The sequence below is a fragment of the Mauremys reevesii genome, linkage group 5 (genome assembly GCF_016161935.1).
Source record: "Mauremys reevesii isolate NIE-2019 linkage group 5, ASM1616193v1, whole genome shotgun sequence".
Lineage (NCBI taxonomy): Eukaryota > Metazoa > Chordata > Testudines > Geoemydidae > Mauremys > Mauremys reevesii.
Window position 1 is genome coordinate 49,310,768 of NC_052627.1, and position 10,903 is coordinate 49,321,670.

The window sequence follows — 10,903 nt, forward strand, 5'->3', positions numbered from 1 at the left end:
GGAATAACTTTTAAAATAAATGTCCCATCCCAAAATTGGGAAAAAAAAACTTTCAAGTTTCAACAGATTTTGTCAACTGAAAATTGGAAAGAATTCTTTTCCAGTCAATTAAAATAGTTCTTTTCAAGAATTCCATAATCTTCCATTTCAATTTTGACATTTTTCATTATATAATTAAGTTATATTTCAGTTAAAAATTAGTTGTGACTAGGAAAACCAGAATTTAATTTAGAAAATATGAAAACAATATTTCATTAATTTCAAAATGTTTCTCAAAATCAAGAAATTTGTCAAAACCAACTCGTTCCTGCAAAATGTTTGTTTTGATGACTAGCAGTTTTCCATGGAAAAAAACTATTTTAAAATTCCTGACCATAATTCATACACACAAAGAGCAAAATTGAGGCTTTACAGAAAACCTTGACTTGGCATTTTCTAGCTTTGAGTGTTTTTCTTTATAACCTTATTTTCCCATAGTATTTTGTTGTTGTTTAATATTTATTGGCAGAGTGAAGCCAGATCTTTCATTCAACTTGCTGACATTTCGCTGTCCTCAACATAACTTTTGACCTTTCTCTTAAATCAATTTCAAAATTTAAAGGAACATTCTAGGCAATGACCAGAACCCTATTGATCTTGGTAAAAAAACTGAAAAACCAAAACAGGGAAATGGGGGGAACCATGGAACCCCGGGTATCTGGTTAACAAAATGAGTATCTTCAACCAAATTTGTAATTGTCTAAATATGAAAGAACCAGTTGACACCAGCCATTAACATATTCCAGAACAACATTATCCCTCCACACCATCCTCCCAATAATTTAAAATGTTGACACCCTAGCATGGGGGGAGAGGGGAAGACAGTGGCATGGGAAAAGGGAGGATTATGGGGCACACAGAGCCTCTGACATGGGAAAAAGGGAGAATGTGGGATATTCAGAGCCTCTACTGCAGGGAAGAAACTGGGACCCTGGCCAGGGCACATGGATATACAAATAGAGGAATACTAGGAGCTCATCCTGAAAAACCAACAAAGTGTACAACCCTTTAGTATAACATTTGATTACTGAAGGGGTAAGTATTCATTTGTCCCGCTTACTACTCAAATGTCAGTGCCATGTTTGTTTTATTTTTTAGATTAAACCCATAACTATTGATAATAAAGTTTGTTTGTTAACAGGTACAATTATGTATTACATTTAGGGGATTTTATTATTTGACAATATACTGTACTTTGGATCAATCCATTATGTAGATATAAATCCCTTTTTCCATGTTAATGGTTGTGCATTCACTTATGAAGTCAGTGTAAGTGGAAGTCTTTCATCCAGAGGCAAAGAAATAGTATTAATTAATAAGACTAAGCTGCCATAGCCTGGAAGGAATGCTGGAACCACAGCAAACTTAACAAATTTCATCATTTTTTCAGCAGGATCAAACAAAGGTATGCAAGATTAATACAACGTTTATTCATAATGCCTAGTCTTCCTATTAACTGACAGTACATTTAAGAATTGCAACATGGATTCAACTAGGGCAACCAGATAGCAATTATGAAAAAAATCAGAAAAGGGGATGTGGAGTAATAGGCACCTATATAAGAAAAGCCCAGAATATTGGGACTGTCCCTATAAAATCGGGACATCTGGTCACCCTAGATTCAACTAGCTAATCTATTTTATTTGCTGTGTATAATACACTGGTCAGAACAATCCCACAAAAACAAGGTGATTGCAATATAGAAGAATCTATACAAAGCAATTTTGCTACACATTTCACTAAGTGATGCATGTGCCTTGAAATTCAAAAATATAATTAAAAGCAAAAAAACTTAGCATCTGATTAGTTCCAGCCATTTGGGAGTTACTCGAGCACACCTAGGAGAAGCAATACCTTTTTATTTTTTAAATATGAAGTACCCCACTATAAAGAAAACAGCCTGACTGGGGAACAAAGGACAAGAAAATAAACGTTATGTGCTTTCTGCAACACACTATGCACAATTTCTGGGGTATTTCTTACAGTCAGGGGATTGCTGTGCAAAAAAATCTGCTTTAGTAAGCCTGACATTCTAGCCTTTCCCGCCCCGCCCCGCCCCGCCCGTCTTGCAGATCTGCCTTATCAAATAAAATATTTGATATAATTGTCTGAAAATAAAATAAAAAAATAAAAACACTGCAAAAGAAGCAGATGCTACAGTATTATAAATTCCAAAAGCTATATACTGCACTATGCTTAGCCAGCTGTACTATAGAAAGTGATCATTTTAATTTTATTTCAATTATCTTCTCTATAATGTGATAGGATTCCAGCATCCAGTGTTTCCTTTATGTATACATTATTTGATAAAACCATCCCACAAACCTATTTATTGACAGTGTGATCACAATCTATGTTTTAAGGGATTTTTTTTTGTAAACAGAAACTGTAAGTTTCAGAACCAGAACTTCCCTTAAGCACAACTCAATTTTGCCAAATTAACTGTTTGAGCTACCAATTATTGTACAAAACATCTTTCCTATTACAATTAAAAAAACTCTACATGTTAATGCACAGTATTGAACAAAAGGATACTATTGTTAGAATGAAAAAAAAATCTTTCCTATTATCAATGAAGGTATGTAGGAAATATTAATTTCCCCATTGTTTCCAAAATTATGACTATGGAAGATATGCCTCTCAGGATCCTTTTCTGCCAATATTGGTTGTCTACTTCAGGCTGATTTTTCTCTCTTTTTTGGGGGGGCGGGGGGAAGAGAGGGAACATAGCAGCCAAAATTGGTCAGCCATTTTTAAGAGTGAGGCCAAAGAAAATACATTGGTTCACCCAGGATAAAAAAAAATCCTTCACACCTTTCATTTGAAATGCTCTAATACTTTCTGTGCTTTGGAACAGGGACATGAAATTTGTATACTGTTTACCCCATTTCTAGATAATGAAAGGGTATGTTCATAAAAGATTGAGCCTAACAGTCCCTTGCACTCAAGAAGATGTGTTCAGTTTGAGGACTTACTGTTTTTCCATCTACCTCGATTTATGGCCCCCCTCAGCCCATTTTCAGTCTGTGTGATATTGCTCATATGCAAGACAAGATGAATTGAGGTTAGATTAAAGTTTTATGACACTATATCAAATCCTTCAGCTATTTTGTATCTGCTATGTTTGTCACCCATTATTAATACGATTTAACATTTGTGACAATGGTGTCCAGATGCCCAAATCAGAATCTGAGCCACTGGTGGGATTGCTTGTTGCACAAACAAATAGGATGACAACGTCTCTATCCTAACTTTATACACTGCAAGTAATCCCATGGACTCATCTGAAGTCAATGGGATTATTTGCAGAGAGTAAAGTTAAGCATGTGCAAAAGTCTTTATAGGATATGGGTCCAAGCAATTAATTGTTACAGTTCAATAAAAAATAACTAGTTGCTGTGTCTTGAATGATTTATCCTTTACAAACTCCCACTGTAGCTGCTGACAGAAGAGTGCCTCTATTGACATAGTTAATGCCATTTGGAACTCCTTCTATCAATTTATGCTATATCATCAGTGGCAATTTTGCAACAAAAAAACTTCAAAAACTGCTGAACTCGAATTAATATGCAAATTAGATACAATTAACTCTGGCCTAAACAAAGACTGGGAATGGTTGGGTCATTACACTAATTGAATCTATTTCCCTATGTTAAGTTCTCCTCATACCTTCTATTGGCCATCTTAATTATCACTTCAAAAAGTTTTTTTTCCTCCTGCTGATAAGAACTCATCTCAATTGATTAGACTTTTCCTGTTATGCATACTTCCACCTTTTCATGTTCTCTGTATGTATAAATATCTCCTTTCTGTGTGTTCCATTTTATGCATCCGAAGAAGTGAGCTGTAGCTCACGAAAGCTCATGCTACAATAAATTTGTTAGTCTTTAAGGTGCCACAAGTACTCCTGTTCTTTCTGCTGGCATAGTTACACTGGCCAAAAACATGGCTGTAGACTCATCTGAAAATGTAGGCCAGGATGTTTACACTTTTTGGATACTTATTTCATTATTTTGCCAGGGATTGATGATAAATTTATTTAATGGTAATTTCTAGGATGACACCTTTCCTGCCTTCATCCCCCACCCCATATTGGATCCATATTTGCTTTACTTGCCCATTCATCTAGTACCTCCCAGTCCTCTTGACTTTAGAGTGTCATACTGTATTCCAGCAGAAATTGAGAAATCTCATGTAGTATGTTGAATCATGAGCAGTACTGTGTGTGCATTTATAAAGTTCATTCTGGGCCTAGATATATTAGAAATCCTAGCTGTACTCATTATAGGCACAGGAAATATCACAAAAATTGGTAACTGTATGGACTGAGAGCACAATCTGGTTACGAGTGGCACTTATTTTGAAATGAAGAAACAAAGTTAAGCCTGCCTTAGTAATTCAGTGTTGCTCTCTAATTGCCATATGGTACTCTTCTCAGTACTACAAATTCAGGAGAAGAGAGCTGAGCTACTTAATTGGATGCAATGTGCTGGTAGATCTAAAAATAGCCTTCTCCTCCTTTGGACACCCAGAAAGGGCAACGTGGCCTTCAAATCTTGGGTAGACCGGAGACCTACAGAAGTTGCCCAGAAGGTTCTCTCAGATCTCAAGAAATGAATAGGCTTGAGGGTCTGTTTTCTTAGACCTTTAGAATACAGTTTATAGATACTGTGAATGAGAGAGAGAAAGCTATGCGGTGGGTAAATTGAAAGGAGAGCCATAAAAATCTAGTTATCTTGCTCTTTTGTTTTTCCTTTATCCTCAGCCCTCCTTAATGGTAATATGGCCCTTCTACTACCCACTGTGCACTGCATAAATGGAAAAAAACAAAAGATTCTAAGATGCTAACCTCAGATAACTAGTATTTATCCATTTCTCTTCATGGAAATCCTCAACAAAGCAGAGAAAGCCTGGGTTAGTAGCCAGTTTAGAGAGAACACCCGAGCTTAGGAAATGATTCACTCTGTGGCCTTAGGCATGTCACTAAACTACTCCAAACCTCAGTTTCTCCATGTGTTAAATGAGATCACTATATTTACTTCTTTTCCATAGGGGTGCTCTGAGAACTAGTTAATGTTAGCAGAACATTCCTTTTTGAAAGCACTGTGCAAAGTATTATGTTTTAAACTCCCTTCATATTCCATTGCTTTTTCATTATGTTAATGAAAACAAAGGTGCAGTACATGAATAATTGAAGACCCAGTATTATCTAAGTGAACTCACACATGAAAAAGCTGTTCATGTCAAAAACCACACAATGCAGTTTTTAAATGAAGGATTAATGTAATTAAAACTGTATCAAGAAAGCAGGTAGAATGAGGCTAGCATGATCTCATTGCCTATAGCATACAGTATATTGCAGATGTTTTGAAAATCTAGGGGGCAATACCAGAGTGTATTATTGTAGTTTACAATGTTATTCATAATCTTCTGAGATAAACTTGGGCCTGTATGTTTATTTCTTGTAGTCTGCTTGAGGGACTGTTTCTGAGAAGAATGTCTTGATAATGTTGCAGTGCAGACACTTTGCAATGACTGATAATTCAAATTGGCTTGGATAGGTATATTGTCGTGTGGGTTGAAAAACTAGCTAAATATTTAAACATAGAAAAATTATAAATAGCAAGCTGGGCAAAGGTGTCTAGTGGGTTTCTTGGAGGATCAGTGTCAATTTTGGTCTTGTTTAACATCTGTACTAACATCCTCGAACATGGAGTTAACAGCATATTAATGACATTTGCAATTGATACTAATCTGGGAAGAGTTGTAGAAAGAATTATACAAATAGATCTAGATAGATCAGAAACATAAGCAGTTAACAAAATGAGATTTAACTTTGAAGAAGACAAGCCAATACAAATAGCTCTGAAACACAATTTCAATGCTAGGAAGAAATTTGGGAAATAGTATTGCTCTGAAAGATCTCTAAGGGGTGACAGTGATCAGCAAATTAGATATGCCCATGATTGTTTTTGCTCAGATGTCTTGAGGGATTGATTCCTAAGTTTAAAAAGACTTAAATATACATAGATTGCCACACTAACTCCTCCAATCCCTCCTTGTTTACAAATTTGTTATTTTTAGACTATTATGCTGTGCCTCTGTCATTGCTTAGCCAATCAGCAGTACTCAGCCACTTGAAACATATTTGAAATAATTAAATGATTTTTTTGCTGAAGTTCAACGATATCCTGAAATCAAAACTATATTATAGAAAAAATGGTAGATGATCACCCTTCCCCCCAGTTGTTTGGCTGTTTTAGAACTATACTGCATTGTTATAAATAATCTCCTAAATTTTTATGCATATACACTCATACATATGTAGGAGATTATATAGTGGCGTGTACTAAAGTAAAAAAAAATTAGTAATCATAGAACATATTGATAAATTATAAAATGTATAATAGAGTACTATAAGTAGTTGAAGACTGTTCTTTATGTTACATATTTCAAAGGCTAAGGCTCTCCTTGTAACCAAAAGGCATTATCTGAGTTTGAACCCTATTTACCTTTGTCTCTATTTTAAGCCTATTTTTTTCTGCCTGCTGGCCACAAGTAGTAGTCACAGATGGCACTAGTACAGAATCTTTACTAAGTGTATAGGCAGTTAGCAATAGAAAAAGTGTATACTTTTAGTTGTGGTCCAATTCTTATTAGAAGCCAAACATGCCTCTCACCATAATCTCTCAAAATATACACTAGTTCAATATAATCTAGATGTTTTTAATTTAGTGGAGAAAGGACCAGGAACCAATGGCTGGAAACTGTAGCCACTGGAATAGGCTAGTAAGAGAAGTTTTCAAATTCTGAAATCTTCAAAGAAAGGCTGGATGGTGTAGCTGAAATATTTGCTTAAACTAAGCACCTATTATGCTCAATAAAAAGGTAAAAATAAATGCATTATGACTGATTCTCCAGATGGATTTGCAAGGTTAGAATACCTTAGACAGATCTCACTTAAGCTAGCTGGTTATGGTTCCTAAGGAGCTGATTGTAGCCAGAATGCACTATGCTCTGGCCAGACCTACATATCCTTGAATCAAGTGGAGGGGAAGGCACGGGGCAGGCTACACCAGCTGTATACCATATGACAGCTCCAGCATACCAGAGGCACTCTGTTTCCTAGCACGGTTATGCTGCTCAGAACACACAAACACATCTGGAATACATTGATTCATCATGCATCTAGTCATCAGTTATTTTTCCTATATATTTTCATGTCACAAAGGTTCATTCAGTCATTGGAAGCTATAAAAAGATCATATTTAAAACTGAGATAAAAGACATGCAGGTAGTAGGTGAAAGGAGATATAGCACGGAAAGAACTTTTAGAATAAGGTTGCAAAAAAGCTTTATAGAATTCTAAATACTTATATTAATATTTCAATATTAACCTCATGGTTCATAATAGCATAATGGACTGTGTCATAGTCCCCCATCCAGTCAATTATGTAGTTTAATTTTGGCTTCCATTTTGAAGACCTTTTAAAGACCATTTTATTTTCAGAATAAGAGTTGACAACCCATTTTACATTATGTTTTTTTGGCCAGAGTTTTGGATGTTGATAGATGTTGTTTTCTCTGCGGCAGACTCTTTGCTTATATTGTTATTGCCAGACCAAGTAATCAATTAAAACATTTTATTTCATCTTTGCTTAACAGCAACAAAAATATTGTTTTGCAGATTAATTTTAAAATGTCATGAAAAGACATTTAGAAAAAAAAATTCTGCACTATTAATATACAGGCTGCCTAGATTTAATGCATTGTCAAGGTAATAAGGTACAATTTGTTGATTAATATTTCAACAATAAGATGCTATTGAGATATTTTCTTTGAGGAAAAAGTGCGATCACTTTTAGAAACACTGTACACATTGCAAATAACCTTTTCCATTATAAATTCTTGAGATGATATGTTTGGCTTAAAGTATTATGAAGACCCTAGGTTTAATTTTCCATTCTCTCTTTCACAATTTGCAAGTCCATATGTTTTGATATATGCAGGTTCTTCAGATTGCCCTTTCATTCATCATTATAAAATTATCACATCAGATCCTGTTTCCTCTTATGTTACTTATGGCATGACAGGTAATTTGCCAACATAAGAGAATAATCAGAAATGCAGACTCCTAGCATTGATCTATGGCATTAGATGAATAGTTATGCACATTATGATGAAGCTGACTATATTCAGAAACTGACCTTCAGGTTTCTCACTCATTCTCCTATTTTATTACTTTTTCAAATTGTTTACAATTCTTTGTTGCTAAATTGTTGGATTGCAGTAACAACCAGAAAATCAGAACTTAGAGAAACACCTCACAACAGAATTGCGGAATGTATATTTTGGACTCTTGAGAGCCCTTTCCAATTGAGTGGAACCTTTTAGGTGAATTTAAAGTTATACCCTAATCTGAGAGAAACAGTTCAGAATACAGCACCTGTCAAAGCCTTTCATGATTGGAATAACTGCAGAATTTATATGGAAACCAGGATTAGATTTGGGGGAATGAGAGTGGTAGAGTGGTAGAGAGTATTGAGTCTGATAGTTGAACTTCTGCTGTTTACACTTAAAAACTGGGTGGTATGGGCTCAAACTGTATTATAAAGATTTTCTTTTCAATTAAATTTAAACAGTTAATCTCTATCTGAACTATACAGCTGTAATGAAACCTTGAGTGCAACATGTTTGACTATAACATAAAATTTCCTCAGTAGGGACTGTAATATATTTTAAGAGTACAGAGTGTATTTAGAGTGCTATTCATTTTTTTTATTATTATTTAACTCAAACAAATAATAAATCTTCTATAAGCATTAACTCTCCTTTATCTTTCATGACTATGCTCTCCTACGTTTCCTCAAGATTTGGTCCTTGGTCTATCCCCCTTCTTTCCTTTTCATACTTTATCTTTAGATGACCATATCTACCCAATGTCTCCACACGACTTCCCCCTCAACAGCTCTCTCCAGCCCCAGTCTCTGATTTTCCATTCAGATCTGAGACTACTTGATTACTCATGCCCAAATCTGACAGTAACTCAAATTTATTATGGTAAAAAACTTTGTTTCCCTACTTCTGTCTCCCAACAAAACCATACCCTCTTCCCTCAGCTCCTACTTGACACCCAGATTCACAATCCATGTTGCATATTCACAGATTCTCTCTTCTCTTTACCCCTGCTCCTTACCCCCTGCCCATTCAAATTCTCATGTACAAAATCTGCTGCTGCGGCATAAGCCTTCCCCACGCCTTGGCAATGAGACTCTTGCAGCCTCCTCCTTCCCTGCATCTCACCTTAACAAATAAGTGACCACCAAACTTCATACAAAACCCCTGAGAGGGAGGAAAGTATTATTTAATTTGGAAAAAAAATAATTGAGGTTACAGAAAGGTTAAATGACTTGCTCCAGGTATCTGCATCTGAGCTGGGAGCATTTGACTTGTCCCTATTGTCCCAGTCCAGTTCCTAAACCAGAAAGTTATCTCTTCTCTTCATTACAAACCTGGCAATTACCGTGGCATGTGGCTCACCCCAAATCTCAAAACAAATTAGGATTGCAAACAGAAATTGAATCCTGAGCCTAAACCATTAGGCCACAGTACCCACCAGACATGTCCTTCTGATCCTCAGTCTTCTGTAAAATGGGGACAATAAAGTAGTATAATGGAATCTAAAAGTATATAGGATCCATAACCAAGGTAAAATCATCCTGACTTTATAGAGCACATGACCAAGTAGCAAGTCTCTTGCTAGCTATGGATGTGGATAGGGAATTGGGATCTAGTTAATTAAGGACTGGATGGAGTCATAAGAGTTTTGCTCTACATCCTGGTTCTGATGCTATGTGACAGTTGTGAGGTGAGAATGGCATGCATCCTCCCACACACCATTGGGGGGGAGGGTACAAAAGTTTAGGGGTATGCATACACGAACAAATTGATAAAATGTGTTGCATGAATTTTCATAAATATTTTTGTCACTAAATTATAATAAAAAATCACGAGAACATTACTTAATGTAATGTTGTAAACATGAATTAATAGTTTTATTGGTATACTGTCAAGGATGCTTTTCCTCTTAATAAAAACTACTTGGGACCTTAAACTTGATCAGTCAATTGAACTATGGTTAGAGTATGAAAAATTCTGCAAGTGTGGGTTCAGCTACAACAAAACTAATATGCAAATTGCAACAGATGTTTGAGTAAATAAATAGACTGAATATTTGAAATATCATCATGATCCTCACTCTGGTGGCTCCTGGAGTCAGATGGATGAGTGAAAATCTCACCTTTCGTTTTCTTTTTTAGGTAAGTTTCTAGCCCTCATAATTGTGGAGAAAAAATTGAAAATGTGACCCACGCGTACCCTAAAATTTAAAAGCCAGAAGGTTAAAAAAGGAAACTAAATGTATTTTTAAAAAAATCTTATGATTTTTAATCTAATCTCAATTTTTAGTGCCTAACAATTTTTTAATATTTGGGTTTAGAAATCATGAATACAGATTCCAAACTATTCTCTCGCTCTCTTAGGAAGGAAAAAATAATGAAAGAAAGAATGTAGCTCTCAGTACTGGACAGCTTTACTTTATCAATATTTTTCATATGATATAACATTGTGGATTTTTAGTATTCATATAAATTAGCTTGGAAGGATTAGATTTGTGTCAGTAATAGTTGATAAATGTTGATTTCATCATATACACACAAACCAACAAGAAATATTTCAATCAATAATCAAAATTTACAGATCGAGAAAGAAAGAAAGTAGTAACCTGAGAACATAAGAGTTTGAATTAAGGATAATTACTATGTACATTTTGATATGTGATTGACAATTTGTGTTTTAATAGTTA